The sequence below is a fragment of the Staurois parvus genome, unplaced genomic scaffold (genome assembly GCF_062004578.1).
Source record: "Staurois parvus isolate SC_StPar_1 unplaced genomic scaffold, SC_StPar_1.0 ptg000293l, whole genome shotgun sequence".
Lineage (NCBI taxonomy): Eukaryota > Metazoa > Chordata > Amphibia > Anura > Ranidae > Staurois > Staurois parvus.
Genome location: NW_028318089.1, coordinates 1871355 through 1897933, shown reverse-complemented (window position 1 = coordinate 1897933; position 26579 = coordinate 1871355). Strand labels below are relative to the sequence as shown.

Sequence of the window (26579 nt, the reverse complement as noted above, 5' to 3'; positions counted from 1 at the left end):
AGCGCTGAGCAAACTGTTGGCGCTATATAAATCCTGTATAATAATAATAGTAATAATCAAATCATCAAAAAAATATGTAATAAATAGATAAAAAGATTATTACTTTTTTTATTTTACATACTGTCACCAGTCAGTGTTCCTGGTCACCGCCAGACCAGGTATGTGATGATGCTGTACTGCACTGGTGACAGTATGGGAAAAAAACTATTTTTATGTATTTCTTTTTTTTCCCCAAAAATTGTGACATAAAATGACAACTTAAAAAACTCACTATGCCTCTTACTAAATACCCTGGACTGTGTACTTTCCAAAAAGCGGTCATCTGGGGGTTATTTGTGCTATCCTGGCATTTTTTTTTCGGGCCTCGAGAAATGATGTTAGTACATCAGGATTGATATACACATACAGTTCCCAAGTTGTTGGTCGATCTGATCTCCACTGAGCTTCTGGAGGCTTCACCTCCAGAAAGTTTTGAAATCAGTCCTTGCTACAGACAGGACAACCTATTCCCCATACTAGACAGTGTTGAGTGAGTCATTCGTAACTACGCTGTCTTTCCGAAAAGTCAAGAAACTTTCTTTCAGTTTACCACTTCTGACTTTCCCCTTTTTGCTTACCGTAAAATCTTTTTCTTGATGTCCATTGAGGGACACAGGTCCCACCCCTCTTTATTATTGACCTTATGTACTGCTCACAAATGTAGACATGACATTTAGAGGTGGGGCTTTATGGGGGCTGGCTTATAGCATTTTTGTTTGCCAGTGTCCCACCTCCTGAATGTGGCAGTGTAACCCAACTGTTTAAGAACTTTTACAATTCCTGTGCCCCTCAATGAAAACTTCAAGAAAATGATTTTATAGTAAGTACAAAAATCTAATTTTATAAATTTTACATCACTTTTACACCAAGCAGATCAAGCCTGATCTATGCATATTTTTGTGTGTAAGCCCCTGGTCACATCGGGTGCGATTTGGCATGCGATTTGTATGCCCTGCGACTTGAAAATCGTATGCCAAGTCTCACCCTATTGTCCGCTATCAGAGCGGTCATATCAGTGCGGTTCTGACTTGATCAGAGCCGCACTGATTTCCAGAAGTAGTGCATGCATTACTTTTGGTGCGATTTGCACAGACATGTCTATGCAAATCGCAATGAAATTGGCAGGTTACCCAATTTTGAAATTGTGCGACTTCACTGTAAGTTGCGCAATTTCAAAATCGGCTTTGATGTGTCCAGGGGGTAAGTCGTGAAATCTGCTTTACGTAACTTACAAACACTGTATGTATGTATGAATCAACAAAAATACTTATGTGTATTAAGGATGTGTATGCATGGGCTAGCCTTAGCATTTTATTAGAAAACATTTTCTGTGCAGTATGGTGACAATGAATGAAACATACACAATCAAAACCTGACCAGACTGAAAAGACTGTACAAGGCTTTTTTCCTTACAAATACTCAGTAGGGTGTGCCTAACCTAACATAGATCTGAGGGACTGCACAGTGAAATGCCATAAAAGCACGAGATCTAATGTATCAAACTAAAAATATATATCTGTATCTACCCATAGTAATCAATCAGGTTCCAGAAGCTGAAACATTGCCCTTGGAAAATTGATTGCTGCAATTGCATTGGTGGTTAAACCAATTCAGACATTTCTTTTCAGATGGGGTTGACACATTAGATACACTATAATAAAACAGAGGTTGAAAAAGATGTAAACCCAAACGCTAAAATCTTATGCAAGCTTAAATATATTAAACTCATTTTCTTTTTAAATCTTCAGCTTTCATAAAATAATACATGAAATTATCTTTTTAGACACTTCCTGTTACAGGGTGACAACACTCTGTCATTGCCTCCCAATTGTTCCATGTGTTGTCTCCCTGTTGCACACCATGACAATGCAGACTGTAAGCTGTGATGCCAATGCACATTGCATAGGTGGACTACTGTTGTCAGGATCAGAAAACCTGTCCTGAGAAATGCCATATAGCAGTGGTCTCCAAACTGTGGCCCTTTGTTCGCTTTTAACTGGCCCTTGGGGCACTATTTCATTTTCCTCCCAATGACACCAATGATGGACTATAGTTCCTCCCAATGACGCCGACAATGGGGCACAGTTCCTCCCAATGACACAAACAATGGGGCCCAATGGCAGTAATGATGGGGTACAATTCCTACTAATGATGGGGCACAATTCCTTCCAATGACACCAGTGATGGAGCACAATTCCTCCAAATGATACCAATGATGAGGCACAGTTCCTCCCAAGGACAACAACAATGAGGCCCAATGACACCAATGGTGGGGCACAATTCCTCCCAATGAAGCCAGTGATGGGGCACAATTCCTCCCAATTACATCAACGATGGGGCACAATTCCTCCCATTTATATCAATGATGGGGCACTTTTCCTCCCATTTACATCAACGATGGGGCACTATTCCTCCCAATGACACCAATGATGGGACACTAATCCTACCAATCATGCCAGTGATGGGGCACTATTCCTACCAATCACACCAATGATGGGACACTATTCCTACCAATCACACCAATGATGGGACACTATTCCTACCAATGAAACTAATGATGGGGCACTATTCCTACCAATGACACCAATGATGGGGCACTATTCCTACCAATGACACTAGTGATGGGGCACTATTCCTACCAATGACACCAATTATGGGGCACTATTCCTACCAATGACACCAATGATGGAGCACTATTCCTACCAAGGACACTAGTGATGGGGCACTATTCCTACCAATGACACCAATGATGGGGCACTATTCCTACCAATGACACTAGTGATGAGGCACTATTCCTACCAATGACACTAGTGATGAGGCACTATTCCTACCAATGACACTAGTGATGGGGCACTATTCTTACCAATGACACCAATGATGGGGCACTATTCCTACCAATGACACTAGTGATGGGGCACTATTCCTACCAATGACACCAACAATGGGGCCCAATTACACCAATGAAGGGGCACAATTCCTCCCAATGACACCAAGGATGGGGCATTGTTTATGCCAACTGATGCTGGGACATTTTCTACTCCCGATGGTCACCGTGCGGCCCCTCTAAAGTCTTAAGGACAGTAAACTGGCCCTTTGTTTAAAAAGTTTGGAGACCCCTACCATCCCAAAATGAATGGCACTTACTTTGCTGCAGCATTGTGTATCGTAAACAACTGACATTTTTATAAAATAATATACACTGTTGTCACCTTGTTTCATCCATGTTACCACCTCATCACTACAACCCGAACACATATTCATTTTTCAGGTTCTGAGGCAAATTTAATGCAGATAAGGCACTGAGTTTATTCACCACCTTAATCAGCCCCAGAACCTGTGTAATTATTATGTGTTCAGTTGTAAAGGGATGAGGTGACAACTCTATTCGCAGAGGCCTATGCATGGAGACAGGAAGTGGCTTCAAAGAGCCTGCAGCAGATCAGTTGTACTGATATACAACATGGATGAAACAAGGTGACAACAGTGTGTTTTAATCGATTAAAATGTCAGTTGTTTACGATACACAGTGCTGCAGCAAAGTAAGTGCCATTCAGTTGGGATTTACAAGACAGAGCTTGTATGTGGCCATGTAGGAGCCTCTATGAGGACTGCTCTTCATGCAGTTTAGCTGCAAGCTACAACAGGCAGTGCAACAGAAAGGCCCTTTTGTGAGCAATTAATATTTCTACAACCATAACGAATAGCTAACAGATGAAAATATTGGGCAGCTCAAGTTGCGGCCTGCAAATGTCAGCGAAGCATCACGTCATAGACTGGTGAAGCCTGCCTCTGTCATTACAGAACAGCTATTGAGAGACGCGGGGTGAGATTACAGCGATTCTGTGGATGTCCCCAGGATTCTCAGACTGCTTCCTGGATAATGTGCCATATTTCAGTTACTGAACTGCAACTTTTATTGACAGAAATTGTGTGCCATTGTCAGCTGTGTACATCAGGTGTATGACAGGAGTGGGACGAAAGGCCCCCTCCTCCCCCTCTGCACAACAAAGCCTTGCAGGGGGAGGTGTGGAGATGGGGAAGGGAACTCTGCAGTCCAGTCACGCTGAGGCTGAGCTCCAGAGCGCATTGCCTGTGGAGGCAGAGCATGCTGGGAGATGGGGAGCAGCAGGGAGCTGTGTGCTACAGCAGATTACAAATACACAGCATAAATCTTCACTGCAAAGAGGAGGGGGGTGGCTGTGTGTCCAGAGATTTACCTCAGATGTGCACACACACGCACACACGTTAGGGTTGACACCTCATCCCTTAAAAACGGAACACATATCAATGACACAGGTTCTGGGGCTGATTAAGGTGCTAATTAAACTTTAAATGACAATTGCACGGTCATGCAACGCTGCACCCAAATGAAATTTACATACTTTTTTCCCACAAATAGAGCTTTCTTTGGTTGGATCACCTGTAAGAAAAAAAAAGACTGACCATTTTGAGAAAAAACAATATTTTTGGCTTTTTGCTATTAAACATATCCAGTAAAAAAAAATTCAAAAATCAATTTTCGTCATAAATTTAGGCCAAAATGTATTCTGCTCCATGTCTTTGCTAAAAAAAATCCCAATACGTGTAAATTAATTGGTTTATGGGAACGTTATAGCGTTTACAAATGGCAGTATAGATACTGGGATTTTTTATATTTTGTTTGATATTTTTACTAGTAATGGCTGCGACTTATAGCAGGACTGCAACAGGCATTCTAACACTGGGGGAAACTGACTTGGTGTCACTGACATCCCCAGTGACACCAATACAGTGATCAGTGCTTTGATCATGTGGGGCGATCAAAGGGTTAACCGTGTGCTGTCCGTGTGCTTCACTGTGGAGCTGTGTGTGTGCTTCACTGTAAGTACACTGCTGTGGATGGCTGTGCTGTGCACAGCCATCCAAAGCAGTGTGCAGGAGCTGACAGGGAGGTGGACTGTTTTGTTTACTAACAGTTCTCCTCCCCGTCGGAGATGCTTGGCAATCACCGGGCACTGATGAGTAATTGTTGGCCGAGACCCGGTAATTGATAGCTGCGGCCGCGAATGGTGGCGCGGGTAGGGCACGCACCCGCCTAGCATGTACCCTCTACCCGGAAATGCAAAATCAAGTGTATATATATATATGTGATTTTGCACACACGTCCCTCCCTGTAGCAGTACTTCTGCTATAGGGTGGACTGGAAGTGGTTAAATTAGCCTCAGAAGCTGTGTAATTAATATGTGTTCGGGTTTAAAGGGATGAGGTGGCAACCCTAAGGCTAGCCATACACTATACAATGTTCTGTCCAATTTCTGCCCCATTTCCTTTAGATTTATCTTCAAGCATGTAGTGCAAGAGCCTGCCTAATTGGATACAATTGGAATTGTTAGGTTTGACCTCACATTATATGATTTTTGGTAAATCTAAACTAAGAATCTCAAGAAAATTGTATAAGGTATGGCCAGCCTAACACATTATTATTATTATTATTATTTTACAGGATTTATGTAGCTCAAACAGTTTGCTCAGCGCTATACATTATAATGGGAGACAGTACACAAGACAGCACAGTAACAATACAATACAATACACGAGGGGTTTGAGGGCCCTGCTCCTTGGAGCTTACAATCTAGGAGGGAGGGGATAGTGGTACAGGAGGAAATAGCTGTGGGGGATGGAGTGGTAGGAAGAGTGGAGGAGATCGGCAATTAGCTGAGGGCGGGGTAGGCTTCTCTGAAGAGATGGGTTTTCAGGGTGCGCCTAAAGGTGAGGAGGGTAGATGACAGTCTGATGGATTGGGGTAGTGAGTTCCAGAGGATGGGGGAAGCCCTGGAGAAGTCCTGGAGATGGGCATGGGAGGAGGAGACCAGGGAACTAGAGAGAAGGAGGTCTTGTGTGGAGCGGAGAGAGCGTTTTGGGTGGTAGATGGATATCAGGTCGGTGATGTAGTTTGGGGCAGTTAACACATGTCTATATGTGTGGGGGTATATCCTGTATATGGTCACCCGCACTATATTCTATATACTATATTCTATATATATACTCTAGTTCCCTGGTCTCCTCCTCCCATACCCGCCTCCAGGAATTCTCCAGGGTGTCACCCATCCTCTGGAACTCCCTGCCCCAACCCATCAGATTATCACCTACTCTCCTCTCCTTTAGGCGCACCATGAAAACCCATCTCTTCAGGGAAGCCTACCCCACCCCCTGCTAACTTGCCGACCTCCTCCACTCTTCCTACCACTCCATCCCCCACAGCTATCTCCTCCTGTACCACTATCCCCTCCCTCCTAGATTGTAAGCTCGAAAGAGCAGGGCCCTCGATCCCCTCATGTTTTGCATTGTATTGGTATTGTTCTGTCACATGTTCTGCCCCCTTTGTAATGTACAGCGCTGAGCGAACTATTGGCGCTTTATAAATACTGTATAATAATAATAATAAATAATATACAAATTCACATATGAACTGGAACCACACACTTTTGATGTCTTACAAGGAATGACAACTGTTTCCTTTCATACACATATAGTCATATCGGTATAAACAGACACAAGGCTTCTTCACTGTACAGCTGCTCTACAACATATCTTAAATGGATGGGCCCCATTAATCAACAAAATGCTGTTAACAATGTGTCTGTGTGTATATGTATAGGAACAAGAAAAAAAATGTTTAGACCCAATTTATGTTTATAAATGTTTATTGTGCCCATGCAGCATCCTGTTTTGTTAAATTCCTCTTGAAAAAAAATGTCTTGGTATGTGAGTGAGCCTAGGCACCCTGTGTGTACAGTTTCTTAGCTGTATGTTTCCAATGTGAGAACAAGGCGCTGCTGCCCCTTACTGTTAGTCACCACTTATCACTGAGTGTCACTTCTGAGATGCTCATTGTTCTCCTTGCTGGGGGCTCTGAAATGTGGAAGTAAAGCCCTGCCTCTACCAAGATGGCTGCCTCCACATACACTGGGGTAGATTCACTAAAACTGGAGAGTTCAAAATCTGGTGCAGCTGTGCATGGTAGCCAATCAGCTTCTAGGGCTGGCCATACATTATATAATTTTCTTGAGATTTTTGGTTTAGATTAACCAAAAACCATATAATAGGAGGTCAAAACTAATAACACTTTCAATTGTATCCAATTAGGCAGGCTCTTGCCCTACATAGTTGAAGGTAAATCTAAAAGAAATTGGGCAGAAATTGGACAGAAAATTGTATAGTGTATGGCCAGCCCAACTTCAGACAAAACTGGAAGCTGATTGTTTTTTATGCAGACTGACTTACCATGGCTTGTTCCACCTTGTGGAGCTGATTTACCAAAACTGGAAAGTGCAAAATCTGGTGCAGTACCAGAGTTTTGTATAAATTACTTACCAGAACAAGCCATTATAGGTGAGTGATGGGAAAAAGATCAGCTGCAGGGAGAGCACAGGCAACACTGGTGACTAGTCTTGTGCCCTCTGCTTGCCTTATTTAGGACCCTTTCACACAATTGGGTTCATTTGTCTGTTTTACAGCTGAATCCTTCATTCTCCTCTATGAAGTGGCGGATGTAAACGGACTTGTGTACATTTACACCTGAAAAAAGGGTGCACCCCAGACAATTCAATATGTGAATAAATGTGTTAAAAAATATATATTCTGAAACAATATTGAAACAATTAGTGAACTGCTGCTACTCTTTCCCTGAACACCAGAAAATACAAAACATATAAAAAAATGAATGCGCTGTACACTAAATAATCATAAACACTAATCAGTCAAATAAATACTGCTACATAAAAATGTGCATACATTAATTGAAATTCTATAAATCCACATTCATATATTATATAATTAAAAGTCCCAAAATCCAATAACACAGTGCTGTGTGCTAAAGAAATCCTCCAATGTAAAGTGCATACGTGTCCACAAATGCTTGACACAAAACAATAAATCAGCCTCTTACCAGACACTTTGATCTCCAATCAAGAGATCAAATGAGCAGATGGTGTTCAGATCCCACACTGACACCCTAGTTAGCCGTATCAAGGAGATGAATAGGAGATGAATGGACAACTGCAGGTTCACTTGAACGAATCCATCACATCGGAGAGCTCTCCACCTCATGCAAGGAAAGGTTTAAAACAGAAGAAGAAACCTTCATATTGTGACCCCATAAACCAGCAAAGAATTTATTAAAGTATTGCACTTACATAGATAAGGTGCATAAAGGCAGTGTAAACATTTAAAATTCCCGCAGTGTCAGACCACTGGCCGGAACGAAGTGACGTCACAGAATGCTCCACCCGACGCGCGTTTCTCCAAAAATGGCTTCCTCTGGGATTAAATTTGCCTACCTCCAATCCCATCCAATCCACTGAAAAAAAAAATGAAGGGGACTAGTTCCCCTCCATCTGGGTGGGTTGGAGAGCAATTGGGTGTAAATGGACACATGGTACATTTACATCTGACCCACATAGAGCAGTGTGGGCTGTGTCCATGTTCACTCTGCATGGGCGGAGCAGACACAGACCTGTCATCCATCCTCTCCACTCTGCTTAGACCCTGCAGATTCCATGTGTTGCAGCGTGCAACCATTAAAAATACTAATCTGCATCTACTAAGGTATCCATTAATAGCCCATTCCTAAAATACAGGCCAGTGAGGAGCCTACAGCATCTGACACAGTTCTCTTTGCTTTAGACTAGGTTCACATTGCTGCGGCTCTGTGAGACGTGTTTTGCTCGGTCACAATAGGCTAATTATTTGAATGGGCTGCCATGCCTCCCGAAATGCAGGGAAAAGGTCCCTTAACCATTTCTGGAACCACAGCCAACATAGGAACCACAAGTGCAGTGGGGTTCCCAGTATAGGAGTGTATTCCAGTGTTTGTAAAGAAAAAATCCTCCTGCACTTCAATGGATAATCCCTAACCTAAGCTGCTCACACCCACCTTTTATACCAAAAAGTGAACACAAATAAATAACTAAATGGTGTATCGCTAATAAATAACTAATACGAGTGCATAACACAAACATATAAATTCCGAGAAGTAAATAAAAAAATAATATATTAATAATAAATCACACGTGACACACAACAAGTGAATAATGCCACAAACCTGTAAAGTGAATGCACAGGCAAAACCCCCCTTATCCCCAACTGGGGGATCAAATCACAAATATAATGTCAGTGAATAAAGTGACTCCCTCCTCTGGGGAACACAATACACATATAAGTTAAAGATGCACCCCTATTGGGGAAACAATTCAATACAATACAAACTGATGTGTGTTACAACACTTAATCACAGCACAACAAACAATAGGTGATACATAAATATTGTTCAGTCTATAAAAAGTCCACTCTGACAAACTCTTGTGAACAGGAATGAAACAGCAAATCGTGAAAGTGAAACTTGTGCCAACAATCATGATGATAATCCTTAAGTGGCATGAGTGCCCCCTCACCTCCTTACAGTGACCACACGGGCCAGCTCGCTTAATGGATCAACCACGTTCCGCACAGGAACTACCACGTCATTAGAAAGATGACCGCACTGGATACCTCAGTAGAGCCAATATTCCTCCAACCACTGGATAATCTTGTAATGCCGCTCACATCAAAGGATCATAATAGAAACAAAAAAGATCCTCCATAGTGTAAATCAGTAATTTAGTAAAGCAAAAAACGCCAGAGAATGCCCACTCACATAATAAAGGATTCTAATCAGCCTTTCACCTCATATAATGGGTGTACTGTATGGTTTCCTGGTGTCCCAATATGGCGCCTGCGCCGGAAGTGACGTCACCGCACACCGGAAGTCCTGTCACGGCGTACAGGACTGGTTCGGTGAATGTCTTTTTGTTTGAATTTGGGCCACTTTACCATAACCCGTCCAGTTATACATTCTAGTTTTATTGATGCCAAATGCTCTGCAAACACAAGATAAGGAACAAAAGAAAATACATATGGTTTTGCTTAATTTTAGTGCATTGGTAATGATGACCATATAAATTCCTATTCAACCTGAAAAGATGCCACCTGGAATTAACTGGATGGAGAGTAGGGACAGGATATGGTCATTGCTGTAACTCCAAGCATTGATTATGCCACTTGGGGCTAATTATAAAACTCTAGAAATTGCAGGAACATTTGGGTGCCTAAATTTAGATCATAGTTACCTGATTTCCAACATTCCTGGAAAAACACTGTTCTTTAATAAGAAAAAGGGGCAGTTCATGTCATGTTATGTCATTTAATATAAGCAATTCTTACATTTGCTTCCTAGCTTTAAATAGTACAGCAAATAATTTATAATCCAGCACCATCTACTATAGCATGCCTGCGCTGTTACACTTGTGTGAAAATATAACACAATGCATAGTCATGGTCAATGTTCATATTACTGTGAATTGAGGATTTATATAGTTAAAGCATAGTTCCACCCAAAAGTGGAATCTCTGCTTGCTTGCCTCTATACAGTTGTGGCCAAAATTATTCAACCCCCAATGCTGTAAAGGGGTTTAGGGACTATAGTGTACATTTGGAATTGTATTCAGAATCAAATCCTACAAGGACGTTGTAACTACCCAAATGCAACTAAAATGACATCAATTGTTTATGTAATACAGTAGTAAATGGTTCTTATGTGGTTTCTTCATTGCCACAATTATTCAACCCCTTAAAGACTACCACTCTGAAGAACAGAGGTTCATACAGGTGCTTTCCATCAGGTATTGAAAACACCTGTGGATGTCACCGAGCAGCAATCAAGCATAATAAGCACCAATTAGGCAGCTTTAAAATGACTGTGATACTCAGCTCCTTCTAGACATTTACTGGTGTGGTTACAAACATGGTGAAGGCAAGAGAATGGTCCAGGAAGACAAGAGAAGAGGTGATTTCTCTTCACAGGAAGGGCAATGGCTATAAGAAGATTGCAAAGATGTTAAACATACCAAGAGACACCTTAGGAAGCATCATTCGCAAATTCAAGGCAAAGGGCACTGTTGAAACGCTACCTGGTCGTGGCAGAAAGAAGATGCTGACTTCGACTGCTGTGCGCTACCTGAAGCGTAGAGTGGAGAGAAGTCCCCGTGTGACTGCTGAGGAACTGAGAAAAGATTTGTCAGATGTGGGTACAGAAGTTTCAGCCCAGACAATAAGACGCACACTGCGTAATGAAGGCCTCCGTGCCAGAACTCCCAGGCGTACCCCCTTGCTGTCTCCAAAGAATAAGAAGAGTCGACTGCAGTATGCCAAAAGCCATGTGGACAAACCACAAAAGTTGTGGGATAGTGTTCTGTGGACTGATGAAACAAAATTAGAACTGTTTGGGCCCATGGATCAACGCTATGTTTGGAGGAGGAAGAACAAGGCCTATGATGAAAAGAACACCTTGCCTACTGTGAAGCATGGTGGAGGGTCAATCATGCTTTGGGGCTGTTTTGCTTCTGCAGGTACAGGGAAGCTTCAGCGTGTGCAAGGTACCATGAATTCTCTTCAGTACCAGGAGATATTGGATGGAAACGTGATGCAGTCCGTCACACACCTGAGGCTTGGGAGACGTTGGACCTTTCAACAGGACAATGATCCCAAGCATACCTCCAAGTCCACTAGAGCATGGTTGCAGAGGAAAGGCTGGAACATTTTGGAGTGGCCATCGCAGTCACCAGACTTAAATCCGATTGAGAACCTCTGGTGGGACTTAAAGAAAGCAGTTGCAGTGCGCAAGCCTAAGAATGTGACTGAACTGGAGGCCTTTGCCCATGAAGAATGGGCGAAGATACCCGTAGATCGCTGCAAGACACTTGTGTCAAGCTATGCTTCACGTTTAAAAGCTGTTATAACTGTAAAAGGATGCTGTACTAAGTACTAAGATTGAATGTCACTTGGGGGTTGAATAAAACTGATAATGCTGTGAGCACAGAAAAGACATTTGTGGTTATTTCATTATAACTGTTATGTTATATTTGTCTGACCTACAAGTGCCTCTTTAATGTAAATGTAAGCAAGATGACTGAATGATCAAAAGCAATGTCAAACTGGCCAAAACACTCAATTTCAGTGGGGGTTGAATAATTTTGGCCACAACTGTATTTGGGAAGCACAGTGGTTCAATGGTTAGCACTTCTGCCTAGCAATACCAGGGTTACAGGTTCAAATCCCAACCATGGCACCACCTGCCTGGAGTTTGCATGTTCTTCCTGCGTCTACATGGGTTTACTCTAGTTTCCTTCCACAATCCAAAGATATGCTGGTAGGTGAATTGGCTCCTGTCTAAAATCAGTCCTAGTATGTGTAGGTATGCATGTAAGTTAGGGGCCTTAGATTGTATGCCCCTTGAGGGTTAAGGACTGATGTGAATGTACAATATATGTGTAAATTGATGGTGCTATATAAATACCTGTAATAAATGTGGCACTTTTTGAGGGGGAGGGGAAAGTAGATACCTGGTTTTTACAGGTACCCGCTCCCACTTCCAGCTCAGTCTGCAGTGCCTGTATCTGCTTAAACAAGCCAGCCATAGAGGTCTCCGCAAGGGATAAGTCACTAATACAACGTTGGAGTCAGAATGGTGCCTCTTCTACCCAATAAGTACATTCTACCAACTGACAGCACAGCATACACAGAGAAGATATTGCATGCATCTACATTTTCTTCTTACTCATTCTGTTCTCTATAGGTGCCTAAAGCAGGCATGGCATAATAGTGATTTATAGGCCACATGCGATTGTTTTATTCCCTTTTGTGGCCATCAAGATGAGAGGAACTGAAGTTACCAGTGTTAACTTATTTTATATGCTGAGACTAAACACAACATATATATATATATATATATATATATACATATATATATAATATTGGCAAAGGTTTGAGGACAAGTGACCATTGCACCTACAATACATGGCCAAAAATACTGTATGTAGACACCCCTACAAATTATTATGTTCAGTTTTCCAGTGAAGGATACTGTTAATGCTACATCATATTGGGACATTTTAGACAGTTTTGTGTTTCCAACCTTGGGGTACCAGTTTGGGGAAGACCAGATGTATAAAGCTATTGTTTGAAGAGTTTGATATGGAGGATCTTGAGTGGCCTGCACAGAGCCCTAACCTCAACCAAACTTAATATATTTTGGGATAAATTGGTATACAAACAAAACGAGTAAAGTGTACAGACAGTGTAGTGAGAGTGTGAACATTTATAAAAAGGAAGACAATTAGCAACACACATAAAGAAAGATGAATTATGCTTATTATGGTTCTCAAAAGGATTCCCAGCTGGGGAGGACATCAAGGAAACTGCCACAATAGATACATTGGATACGGTCTGGATGGCACCTTTAATAGCTAAGAGATACAGCAAGGGGGCGCCAATCTAAGTGCAGCAAGGTGAAGAGGTGGACACAGCACACAATAATTGGCAACTCACATTGTGTGGATGATCTCATGCATTACAGTCATTGGTTCATCTGCAGTTGGGAGGAGGAGGCATCCAGAATCCCAAGATGGAGCTGCTGTTGCAAAGGGTGGATTGTGGTAGCAGGGGTAACCAGGCAGCCCCAGGGCAGAAAGCAGGAAGCAATAGAAGTGATCAATGGAGCATAGGCAAGGACAGGAAGTGTTGAAACAGGAAGTTATGTCAGTGGGCGTGGCAAGGCCGACAACTCTTTTTCATGCCAGCAGGGATAAATTGGTATGCCAATTTTATTTCAGGTTTTCTCATCCAATATCAGTACCTGGTCTCACAAATGCTCTTTTGGCTGAAAGAGCAGAGATTCCGACAGACACACTTCTAAACCTTTGGAAGACCTTCCTAGAAGAGTAATGGTTGATATAGCCATAAAGGGAAGATGGGGACGACACTCCATTAATACCCACAGATTTAGTGTGGGAGGACTAAAAACTAATATAGGTATGATGGCCAGGTGTCCCCAAACATTTGGACATATAGTGCACCAAGAAGCTGCATTTTCATTCCAAAACTCACTAGTTGGTCCAGACTCTTTCAGTTCCTCTGATGTGAATCTAGATGCCGCTATAGAATGGTGAGACCAATTGGTGTTGTAGCAAGTGAGTACTAAAGCACTCTGTCCATAGCACCATGAGCGTTACTTAGGTTCCATGTCAGGGGTTGTTTGTTCAGCTGTGCAGGTGTGCCAGCAATGGGCAAGCCCTAACATTTCTGGGTAGGTAATCGAGAAGAAAAGATGGCAAATGGAAAGCAAAGGAACAAAGTTCAGTGTGGGTCTTGTAGCTCTCATTTTAGCTACATTGCAGAGACATGTGGCATTTCTTCTATATCTGTGAAGCAATCCAGTGTGAAACTTTGCAGCTGTGTGGCAGCTTCCTGTAATAAAGACCAGTTACTGCTGCTCCCTCTTCATGTACAAGGTGCCTGGTCTTGTATCCGCCCCTCCTGTAGTTCTCTGCAGGGAACCTGTAGTGGGCGGGGTCTGCTGAATCTTATGCTTTTTTTTTTAGAAGATAATCATATACTGCCTTAAGTATGCCATTTGTGTTTTTTCAAAATAGATAAAAACATATGTTAGTTGATGTTTTCTTTTAAATATCCTATGAGATGCTGCTTTTGTTTGGGTATTCAGACAAATGCAGGTGCTGCTACTGTCTGAATACAACAGCTGGCAGGGGAGATTCCTCCATCCATTCTGTTTTAGCCTGGATGTAGGAATCTATTAGACTTCTGTTGTTCAGCTTGCGTGCTGAACAAGAAAAATCTATGTGCGTATTGCCAGCTTAAAGCAGAACTTAACTGTATCTGAGCTCCACAAAGTGAAAATGCTATTCAATTCATTTTTAATATTCAATGCACACTCACCCATCCATCCATGTCTTCATGCTTTATTTTGTTGAGAAATCACTTTGAAAACCACCCCTGGCATTTCTAACTGTGGCCATCTTAAATAAGGGCAGCTGATGAATGTAGCATTTACGTACTGGAATCGATCTGCCCCTAGTTCAAACATGCAGGCAGAAGGGTGTGCTTAGCTGAGAAAGCTCCTCCTTCCCTCCACTAGATGAAGGAAAAAAAAACAACCCATGAAGACTCCTGGAATGTATGATATAATTTTGGCCTAGGCCAGAAACCAGGAAGCAACTGAAGACATATAAATATCAGGGGCGGACTGACAACTCATTGGGCCATGAAAAAGGTACCAGGGGCATCTCATGGGGCCCCCTACTGACCCCGGGCCCTCGGGCAGTGCCCGAGTTTCCAAATGGTCAGTCCGCCCCTGATAAATATGATATACCTTTCTATCTATTTACTAAGACCAGGAGCATAAAGAATAAAAACAGGTAATGTTGATTGAGAGAGTCTAGTTCTGCTTTCACCACTTGCTCTCCGGAGAATTTACCCCCCTTCCTGACCAGGCCATTTTTTGCGATAAGGCGCTGCTTTAGTTTAACTGACAATTGCATGGTCATGCAATGCTGTACATAAATGAAAATTTATGTCCTTTATTTCCCACAAATAGAGCTTTCTTTCAGTGATATTTGAGCACCTCTGCGGTTTTTATTTTTTGCGCTATAGACAAAAAACGGCTGACAATTTTGGGGAAAAAAACTATATTTTTGACTTTTTGCTATAAAACATATCCAGTAAAAAGTGTAAAAATCTAATTTCTTCATAAATTTAGGTCAAAATGTATTCTGCTACATGTTTTTGTGAAAAAAAAATCACAATAAGTGTATATTAATTGGTTTAAATGAAAGTTATAGCGTTTACAAATGGTGGTATATATACACTAGAATTTTTTTTTTTATACTAGTAATGGCAGCAATCAGCGATTTATAGTGGGGCTGTGGGACTACGGGACTGCGGTGGGCATTCTGACACTGGGTCGGAACTAACTAACTGCCACTGACACCCTAATGGCATTAATACAGTGATCAGTGCTAATAAAAAGCACTGACACTGTACTAATGACACTGGGCAGGAAGGGGTTAACATTTGGGGCAATCAACCATCTGTCTGTTGTGTGCTGTTTTACATAAAGTGCTGTGTGTGTTTTACTAGGGAGATATGCTGCTTTGTATTTCTCTGCTGGGAAGAGAAATACAAAGCAGCATGTTCTTGCTGGCAGGAGAGAGACCTGTGTTGTTTACACACCGGTCTCTCCCCTGTCAGCTTTACACAACGAATGCCAGGTGCTGGCGGGGAATCTTTGGTCAGGATCTGGTGATTGACACCCGTAGCTGCCAATGGAGCCCACCTACCTGGAAATGCAAAGGATCTGGTGATTGACATCCATAGCCGCCAATGGCGCCCACCTACCTGGAAATGCAAATCACGTATATATAGGTGATTTTGCGTAGTCCTGCCGCCCTGTAGCAGTAGTTCTACTATAGGGCAGCAGGCAAGCGGTTAGAGGATATCCCCTAACTTTGGAGAGATCTTGTCTTACTTCCTGCTGTGTCTATGGCAAGGAAGTGAAGGAATATCTCCAAAACAACAAAAACACAGCACTAAAAAATATCTCCACTGTATCCAAAACTAAAGAAAAAATGTTGGCTTTAGAAGCTTTTTATACGCCCCTAGAGGTCTATTTAGACATGTTTTTTCCAAGATTTACATAAATTTCCTCCAAGATTCACATATTTTTCTGATTGGATTTAATTGGAAAATGTATAAATCCTTGGTGAAAACTGTGTGATACGTGGGTGAAAACATTTATAAATAGACTTCAAAATGTAATATCATGTTTATCAATTTTCATACATAATGTGTGATGCTCACTAATATTTGAAGCTCCATCACAGTGTATCACAAAAATAGGCTAGCATGCTAGCAAGTACTCCTGCCTGTTAAATTATAATAAATTTTAAATCACAGTAGAATATTTGGATAGTTATCAAATAAAAAAAAGATCAAAGGTCTGTAAAGCTGGGCTGAAATAAAAAAAAATCATTGTACTGTCTAGGTTGAATGCTACAAAAATAAACATATCTTACAATAGAATTGTAAGAAAAATAATTAAAAGAAGGGGTTTTATTTTGCAAAGCCACCTTTAATATATACATAAATATTATAGAGAATCCTCTGATTAATTCAATCACAGTTTCTTACAAGTTTACATGGGTTTTGATAAAAGCACATTAAACAGAAGTATCATTAATTTTTTTTCACTATTCTGTCCCAAATGGAACCAAGTACATGTACAACTCGTAATTTGCTTCCTAAGGCTAGGTTCACAACTATGCAGTTTGTGTTTGATTCGTTTCTTCAGTGCTTTTTGCGGTTTGTTTTGTGTTTTTACACATGCATTTTTGTTGCATTTTTGCCGCATTTTGCATTCTTTTTTCCAACTTGTTGTTGGGCAGATTAAAATGCAAAACACATCAAAAATGCATCACAAATGTATGAAAAATGCACTACATGCTTTTCTGCAGCATCTTAATTGAAGTCTATACAACCAAAAATGCAATGTTTTGCATTTAAAAAAGTTCCTGGCCCTTTCCAAAAAATGCAGCGGGTGGAGATGTGAACCTGTCCCATAGGAAATCATGTTAAATGGACTGCTGTGCATTTCTGCAAAATACAATGGAAAATGTGTAGGTGTGAACCTAGACTAAACGTAGCTGTGAGGACGGACTGGGTACCCCCACCCCATTATGGCAATGTGGGTAGTAAGGAGATGGCATCTCTATAATGGTTCCTTGTCTTATTTCTTGGCACTTTCCCGAGACAAGCTACAGCAAGAGAAGGAAAGAGGGTCCGGGTCAGACTCCCATCCCTCTGCATTCCACTGAATGTTGTTTGTCTCGGAAAGTGCTTGGAATCAGGACAAGCGGCTATTAGAAAAGTAGCCGTCTCCTTCCTAGCTATGTTGTTGGACTGGCTAGGAATATGTAGGGGTGGGGGAGCAGGAGGCCCAGGCAGACCTCAACTACACTGTGGAAGCATCTACCACCATGACACAAACAAATACATGTATTTTGTCCCATAGGGGACAGAATAGTGAAAAACATTTTTACTGATACTTCTTCTTTATGGACCGGTTCACACCAGATGCAGTCCAGTGTGTTTTTTTTCTGCTTCAAAAATGCATGCACAGTGTTTTCCATATATTCCAAATGCACTAGTTCACAACAGTGCAGTCAGTTCCAGTTAGTCTCTAGAGCAGAAAAAAGTAGAACATGCTGCATTTTTTCTGCTCACAACCATAATGGAACACACCAAAATACATAAAAAATGCACTGGAATGGAGTGTGGTGTGAACTGTAAGTAAAAATACATCTGGAATGTATCCAGAGTGCATTTTTGGGGTGTGAACGGTCCCTTAACCTCTTCACGCCGGCCGCACGCAAATGTGCGGCCTCCCAGCGTCTGGGCCTTAACGCCATTTGAGTGCAATTAAGAAGAACATATGTGCTGAGAGCGTGCGCCCTGCGCGCTCCCAGCACACATGTCCAGTACTTACGGAAAGGTCCCGATCTCTTCTTTCGACCGGGACCTTTCCTGATCATGTGACCGCCGTGATGGCGAATCACGGTGGTCACATGACCCTAAACTCCCGCCTCCTGGCTTCTGAAACCCTTAAAGGGCTTGGAGGCACCGGCGCCAAGGGGTTAAGGATGAGTGGTGGAAAACTGAAATGCAGGACTTCTTCTTGTATTTCCAAATGTCTTATTAAATGCATCAGTAGTTTTTTCACTGGAGTGTCCCTTTAAAGTCAATACTGTATATCAGCATTCTCAACCAGAGTTACTCCAGAGGTTGTTAGGGGTTCCTTGAGCTGTAACTGATTGACCTCCTATTTCATAGTGCCTACATAGATCCGGGACCAATGCAACTTGGCAAAGCCAGCAGCATGACACCAGTGCTCATTCTAGTTGTCTTTAAGGGTGGCATTCTGATCACCAATGTAAGTGGGGGGATTCTCCCTACCGACCACCAATGTAAGGGGCATTTTGCCCATTCACACCCAACCAATTTGTTTTAGTAAGGGTTTCCTAAGAATTGGACTTATTTTAGGGATTCCTTTTATGTACAGTAAATAGGTTTCAAAAGGCTGCTGTATATAGTCTTTTCAATGTTTTTTAGATATGCAGAAGTGCATTTTGCAATTGTGCGTATACAGAGGAACAAGTATATTACAGAGGAACAAATATATTTGTTTTATACATGTGGCTCTGCTTTCTGCTTTGCAGTTCTGCATGATGGTTGTGCTTTACTGCTCCTTCTCACAATTCAAGTCTGTTAGTTGGCTGACTCACTAAAAACAATGCACTCCATTTGTGGCTGATATCTTAGCTCAAAAAATCAGAGAGGTTGGTGAATTTTTGCAGTTGCAAATTTGCCCTTCCTCTAAAAAATAATCTACAATTATCTACATTTAATACAATAACAAAAATAGAAGAGAGAAAATAATAAAAAATGTGAATGTTGTATCAAAAATTACTTTAAAGCTGAACTTGCAATCAATGGTACAGTCTGTAAAGCAGAGCCCAGAGAGTGTGAGAGAGAAGCAGCACAAAGAACCAGTTGGGTGTACTACATTACATGGAGCCTTGCTTAAAGGAGGGGAGAACAGAGTGACAGAGGGATGAGCTTATCAGGCTGCTGCTTTTCTTTTTACTGTCCAGTCACAAGCTGGGAATGGAGAGGTCACTTGTAATTCAAAATGCAACAGAGAAAGATCAGGTCTACTCCCTGCTATACAGGGCTGTGCTGTGGGGCAGAGCTATGTAAATCTCAAGACAGGATGGATGTAAATACAAATCCTTTGACAGGTAAAACAGTTATTTACCTTGAGTTCAGCTTTAAAACCCAACTGAAATTTTAGCTTAAACCCCAGTATCCAGTAATTGTTGGCTTTACTGTATACTCAGAGAAGGTGTTGGCAGCTGTAGCTGTCAAAACGGCAGTCGGACTCCATTTTTATAAATAACAATTGCTCAGATGTGAATATAGAGAGATACAATGTAGCATAATGTTACTTTTGTATCTTTTTCTTCATTCATCAGCAGATCAAATAGATGACCATAGATCTGCTAATAATCACAGTTAAAGCAACCTGACAAGTAAAAGAAAGGTTTAAATGTTCCTCTATTCAACCCCTAATATTAGTATACTCTAAGCAGCCCTAATTAACTCCTTAGTCTCATTCTCTCTTCAACTATTGGTTTCTTACTGACTTTTTTTTGTTTGCTTCTGTTTTATTAACCATTAATATTATTTTTGTTTTTGTTTTGTTTGTTTGTTAATATTTTTACACATTTAACATAAATTTAAATTTGTGAATAATTTGTACCAGAATTATAATGTTAGTGTCGCTTTAAACAGGACAACTTACAGAATACAATGTGCACTTTTTATCTGCAGTAACACTATTTATTTTAAAACTAACACTGCTCAACAAAAAAAGAAAAAGTGTGTTTTGTTTAGTTTTGTTGCATTTTATTGTCTAAGGCTCAGTTCACACTAGCTTTGTAAGTAGACTTTATGCAGGCGTTTGAGGGGTGTTTTTCCGCACTTACACATTGGCATCAATCATTGCTGGGAATACAGGCTGAGCTACATATGCACAGCTCAAATTACATTCAATAGAAATCTGCAAGCACTCAAGTAGGTATGTGTTATGGCAAAAGGGACACAGCATGTCTGGATGGATCCCCTGCTGAAGAAATTATTCAAGAAGAGTTTACTATCACTTTATTCTAAACTCTGCAGTAGCAGCTCAGTAATATGTGTTCACTGAAAATACAGTAGATTTCCCCTTCTTGTAGTGAAAACTTAGATATTACTTTGTAATTTTTTTTTCAGGAATGTACTTGGATCTACCAAAAAATCACTCATATATTTACACATTGCTTTGTGTTTCTGCAGGTCTTGTCATTAGGTGTTTGTACCCCATGTTCAGTATGAGTAGTGAATTGGTAAGTTTGATATATGCCTAATAACTGAAGGTTTTTTGGAGATCATAGTTTATTAAAATGTGTTTTGGAATAACAACTTACACTTGGATACAGCTATTATATGCAGAAAACAAGACCAGTAGTGACTTCTCTATCTTCTTAAAAAGGCCCTCAAACAATTGGGCAGCACAGTGGCTCAATTGTTAGCACTTCTGCCTGGCAGTACTAGGGTTGCTGGTTTGAATTCCAACCATGGCACCACTTGCCTGGAGTTTGCATGTCCTCCTTGTGACTGCGTGGGTTTCCTCCGGGTTCTCTGGTTTCCTTCCACACTCCAAAAACATGCTGGTAGGTTAATTGATTAGCACTTCCACCTGGCAGTACTAGGGTCACTGGTTCAAATCCCAACCACAGCACCACCTGCCTGGAGTTTGTATGTTCTGTGACTGCATGGGTTTCCTCCAGGTACTTTGGTTTCCTCACACACTCCAAAGACATGCTGGTAGGTTAATTGGTTCCTGTCTAAATTGGTCCTAGTATGTGTATGTATGAATGTGAGTTAGGGACTTTAGATTGTACACCCCTTGAGGGTCGGGGACTGATGTGAATGTACAATATATGTATGTAAAGCACTGCATAAATTGATGGTGCTATAGAAGTACCTGTAATAAGACAGGTTAACCTTTTGGAGCATGTTATACATTGCACCCATATATAGGGTATACCAGGGGCGGACTGACCATTTGGAAACTCGGGCACTGCCCAAGAGCCTGGGGTCAATAGGGGACCCCATGAGATGCCCCTGGTTCCTTTTTCATAGGTTTTTTTGTGTTTGGGCAAGGACAGAGGGGCTCCATGATCCCCTATTGCCCGGGGGGCCCCATGAGTTGTCAGTCTGCCCCTGGGGTATACTGTGTAATATGCTCAAGGTCTGCCCACCCAGCCACATCATTCATTCACAGCATTTCATGAATGAATGAACTACAAGGCTCTTGTAGATCTCAATGAACTGTGAGGGTGCTGATGAGCGCTCTTGAAGTTCATTGGCAAATCCTCCAGCTTTGTAAATGGAGGTGTGGGCAGGCACGATGGAGGCAAAGCAAAGCATTATGGCAGTGGCATATGTACACCCCCATTTGTAATATTAGAATTTAGGTAGGTGGTTGGAGGGCAGTAAAATTGTTGTGCAACCACCTGTTTTTGCCACACCCTGGCCAACCATGTGAAAAAGCCCTTATGGTTTGCATACACAATGGTTTTCTTTTCACTATTCTGGTCCCCATAGTCTGCAGAATACCAAAATGATTACTATGTGTCTTCAAATGATTGCTTTGAGCACAAGTTTAATAAATAAAGCTTAAATTTTTTTTTTATTTTCCATTTTATGAATGGTACAATAGGAAATATGTGCAGCTTAAATCTTAATTGCTGAGGTTTTACACATATGGCATTTTATTACAGAGGTTCTCCAGGAACAGGGCCGGACTGACAACTTATGGGGCCCCTGGGCAGTAGGGGATCATGGGGCCCCTGTGTCCTTGCCCAAACTCAAAAAAGCCTATGAAAAAGGTACCAGGGACATCTCATGGGGCCCCCTACTGACCCCGGGCCGGGCAGTGCACGAGTTTCCAAATGGTCAGTCCGCCCCTTTCCAGGAAACAAATATAGACCATTGAAGAGTTAAATGTTTACTTTTTTTGTAAGCCAAAGCATTTTTAAAGGATAAGTTTACCTTTAGGGACATGTTACATGCTTCACCCATTTCTTAGGGTGGAACATGTAATATGTTACATGTTCCACCCTAAGAAATGAGTGGAGCATGTAACATGTCCCTAAAGGTAAACTTATCCTTTAAAAATTCTTTGGCTGACAAAAAATGTAAACATTCCGCACATACACATGGGCATCAGTCAGTGCTGGGAATACATGCTGAGCTGCATATGCACAGCTTGAAGTACATTCAATAGAAAACGCAGGTAGGTATGTGTATTGCGAAAGGGACACTCCCTGTGCATTTATTATTTTTGGTCAAAAGGTGAACTTACTTTTAATTCAGAAAATCAATCTTATGATTTACACATGTCAGTCTCCATGCAGCTAACACACTTTGGTTCAGCAATGCAGCTTCCTATGACACCTCTCCACCTGCAGCCTTCTCACTAAACAATACATCAGCATCATGGGCTTTAACACCACACTGACACCATTCAATATGGTTAGAAGTTTCTAACTTGTCTTTTTCAGCTTCATCAGCAGTAACTGTGTGAATATATGCCAGGAAAAATGGTTGCTCCATCTAGCACCCGAACTTTCCTGGAATTGTTTTTTTTATTAAAAAACAATATTGTCACTTCACAAGGGGTAGATATTTACATAAATATGAATGCACATTTTAATGTGCGCCTGCTCCAATTTATGAATGTTAATAAGTGATTGGAATGGTGTCAATTCAGGCCTTTAAAACTGATAGCATGGCTCAGCTAATCTTTTTCAAAGTATTAACAAGTCCATTAATTATTGACAAGTAAATTCGATATATACTGAAATGTAAAGTTGTAAAATGTTGCCCTAGAAGCTGTAAACTCAGTTCAGTGTGTAACCTTAAATTCCTTTCTACAGTGCAATGACCTGGACTGTAACCTATACACCAACTGAAGGCTCATTTCTGACAGTCCTGAAGCCCATCCTGATGCAGGACAGAGGGGATCGATGATCAGATCTCAGCATGACACTGCACAATCTTTGTTGCAAACAGGCATACAAGAGGCGCCAAGGACAAAGGTCCCTCACCCTGGTGACAAGTAGCAGATGGCTTTGTCTGCAGAGAGATTAAAGGATTTTGCATGCACTAAAACTGCTTGTGTGGATTTCTTGATTAATCAGGTGAGGAGACCTACTCATGTGACTACCTTATCAGTGGTATGTAAACAGCATTATAACAAATGGAAAACTATTTCAGCAAGTGTCCATACACAAATGGACAGATATGTTATCATGAAGGTACTACAACACCAACCCAGCACTAAGGCAGGGCATAGACAATGTGATTTTCTTTCTTGCAATCACAGGTTCCAGGAAAGAAAATTGCTCGATCCCCCCATCAACACATTCAGTGTTGATGGGGGAATCTCTCCCGTGGAGCCATTGTGTTTTCCCAGCAGGAGTGGAGGGGGCTGGGCATCCCTGCTGGGTGAATACAGTAATTGTTGCTAGCAGCTATAGTATGGCAATAATCGCATGAAACATCTGACATACTGGTTGTACAACCATTGTACAACAATCAGCCTGCCCATAGATGGTTAAAATATCGACCGGTCCCTGCTGAACTGGCCGAGATTCGAACCATATATGGCCGACATTAGTTTATACGAGTAAACAAAGATACCTGTTACAAGTGATGTAATATATGCATTATTTAAATTGATTTCTATAGTCTTTCAAAGAATTTGATATTCCAAAATATAAACTTTGGTGTTTTGACCAGTTTCATCAAATCTTTCCCTCCAGAGGTGAAATCTTAAAGTAGTATTAAATGCTCCACTTACAAAAACCCATTCCCATTGACCAGGGCAACATTTCTCTGTACAATTTTGTTTTCATAATTGGTGCCCAAAAGTCTTTCATTTTTCATGGTTCACGGGCACAGGTTCCAGATCTTGAATTTACGGTTGGAGAGCACACTCACTGTGTAATATATTGTAAGGGACAGTGTAGTCTCCTGCAGTTGTCTATCAATTAGCTTTGAGGAGGTGGGAGTAGGAGAGTAACTTATTGTTCTTGTATTTATGGTCATGCCAATATTGCCATCGCACACGTTCCTGGGTCAGGATCAGAAGCAGCGTGTGCTGCAGCAACATCCAGCTGGAAACTGGAACCATCAAAGATCAATGTTCATATATGCCAGCACACCACTGATCACCAATGTCGTCCAAAAGGCTATTTTTATTGCAGAATGCTCACATCACAAAGAAAAGGTGCAACCTTGTGTCTTTTCTTTGTGATGTGAGCATTCTGCAATAAAAATAGCCTTTCGGATGACATTGGGGATTCGTGGTGTGCTGGCATATATGAACGTTGATCTTGTATTTATGGTGACGCACACAGTGAAGGAGATATGGCTCTAGTTCTGGATAGAAATACACATGCAAGTGTAATTCCATAGGACCCTGCAAGGGAAAGAAGCCACCCTGAAACCAGAAAGAGGGGCACGTGCTGAGTAGACTTGCTGAATCAAGAAGAAAGAGAAACGTGTAATTATCAAGATGCAGCATGTAAAGTCTTAGCAGATGACATTTAGAAAAAGAAGTAAAGCTTTAGTATTACATTAAAGTGTACTTTTTTTACATGAGCAATAAACTGGCCAAAAGCAATATGTCTATAAAAAGAGACCTGTATATAAGAGAGAAGTGATACATATGAAGTGGTAGAGAGTTAGATTTATAGCTTTTCTAATAGTCCATTTGGGGAGAATGCAAAGGTTAAAAAAGCAAATCTAGTATTTTGCAAAATCAAATTTCATGTTTTTTTGGAATCTTTGATCTCCCTTTAATCCTTTCATGCAGACACAACAGGATGTCAGAGGGAACCTCTCCAAAGTGAGGGAAATCCCACCTTAGATAGTTGTTGCTAAACCATTTGTCTCCATTGTATGATTTTCCCTCTGTTCCTGTACTGATGACAGCTCAAATGTATGATTTTTTCTCTCTCTCAGTCTCCGTGACAATGATCACCAATACAAATAAAGAATGGATTTCCCCAGCAGGGACGCAGGCAGTATTTGACAGAGCGTCTAACCTTTCCCTTCTCTGTACAAAAACGAGAAAAAAAATTGGCTTTAGATACACTTTACTGCTACCTTCCATTGAAAAGAATATTAATTAAATGTCAACCCTTTAGTTGAGGATGGAAGGCAATGGGCCTTTATTTTCATTCCTGTAAAACTGCTGTCTCTACATCTAAGGCCCCATGTACCCTGGGCTTTTAGCTGCAGGTAGAAGGTACAGATACACTGACAGTCCCACTGCCAGCAGGCTGTCAATCTCTGAGGAATGCTGACAGCTGCTGCGGCTGGACAGTGCACCCAGTGGTACAAGTGTTTAGGGCAATATGAATCTAGGGACACATGCCTGGAAGGCAGAATTCTTGCATTTCGAGCATTCTTTCATGAGAGCATACTGCCCAAAATGTTCCTACCAGCTGTAGCAGTTGTCAGCCTCTCAAATAGTTTGCCAGTCTGCCAGCAGCAGTGCTAAACTGTGCACTTGTGCCCTCCACCCACAGCTAAAGGCCAGAGCCCTATGCACCAGTGTTATACACCAAGTGCACATGCAACTTAAATGGCTGCAAATGACACTCACAGGACTGCAAGATGTATGTGATGCTGTGATCCTCTTGTCCTTAGCTGGAGTAGCTCTATCGAATTTTCTGTGTGGCAGCAGTTGAGAGACACCCTTCTCTGGAAGTGTTCAAAAGAAGTCTCCAACACATCTGCTCAGCCAGGCATTTGGCAGCAATTAAATTCATTTCATCACATTGACAAAATCTACAACTAATTTATGCAATGTAGGGAGCTTTGAATCTATGGCAGGGAAGTACTAAATAAGGATAAATACACAGCATCAAAAGACCACCAATAACAAAGAATAAAACACACACTTGCATGATAAAAGGCTACAGGAGTGTGTATATGGG

The 26579-nt window shown here is 41.4% G+C and overlaps 1 long non-coding RNA gene across 1 annotated transcript in view; it reads left to right on the top strand.

Moving 5' to 3' along the window:
- LOC149458144 (uncharacterized) overlaps positions 1-20879 on the top strand; it is a 119080-nt gene extending 98201 nt beyond the window's left edge. Inside the window, exon 4 of the long non-coding RNA XR_016313499.1 lies at positions 20860-20879. This is a non-coding gene — a long non-coding RNA (uncharacterized LOC149458144). The remainder of the gene's footprint in view (positions 1-20859) is intronic.
- Positions 20880-26579: the final 5700 nt, after the last annotated feature.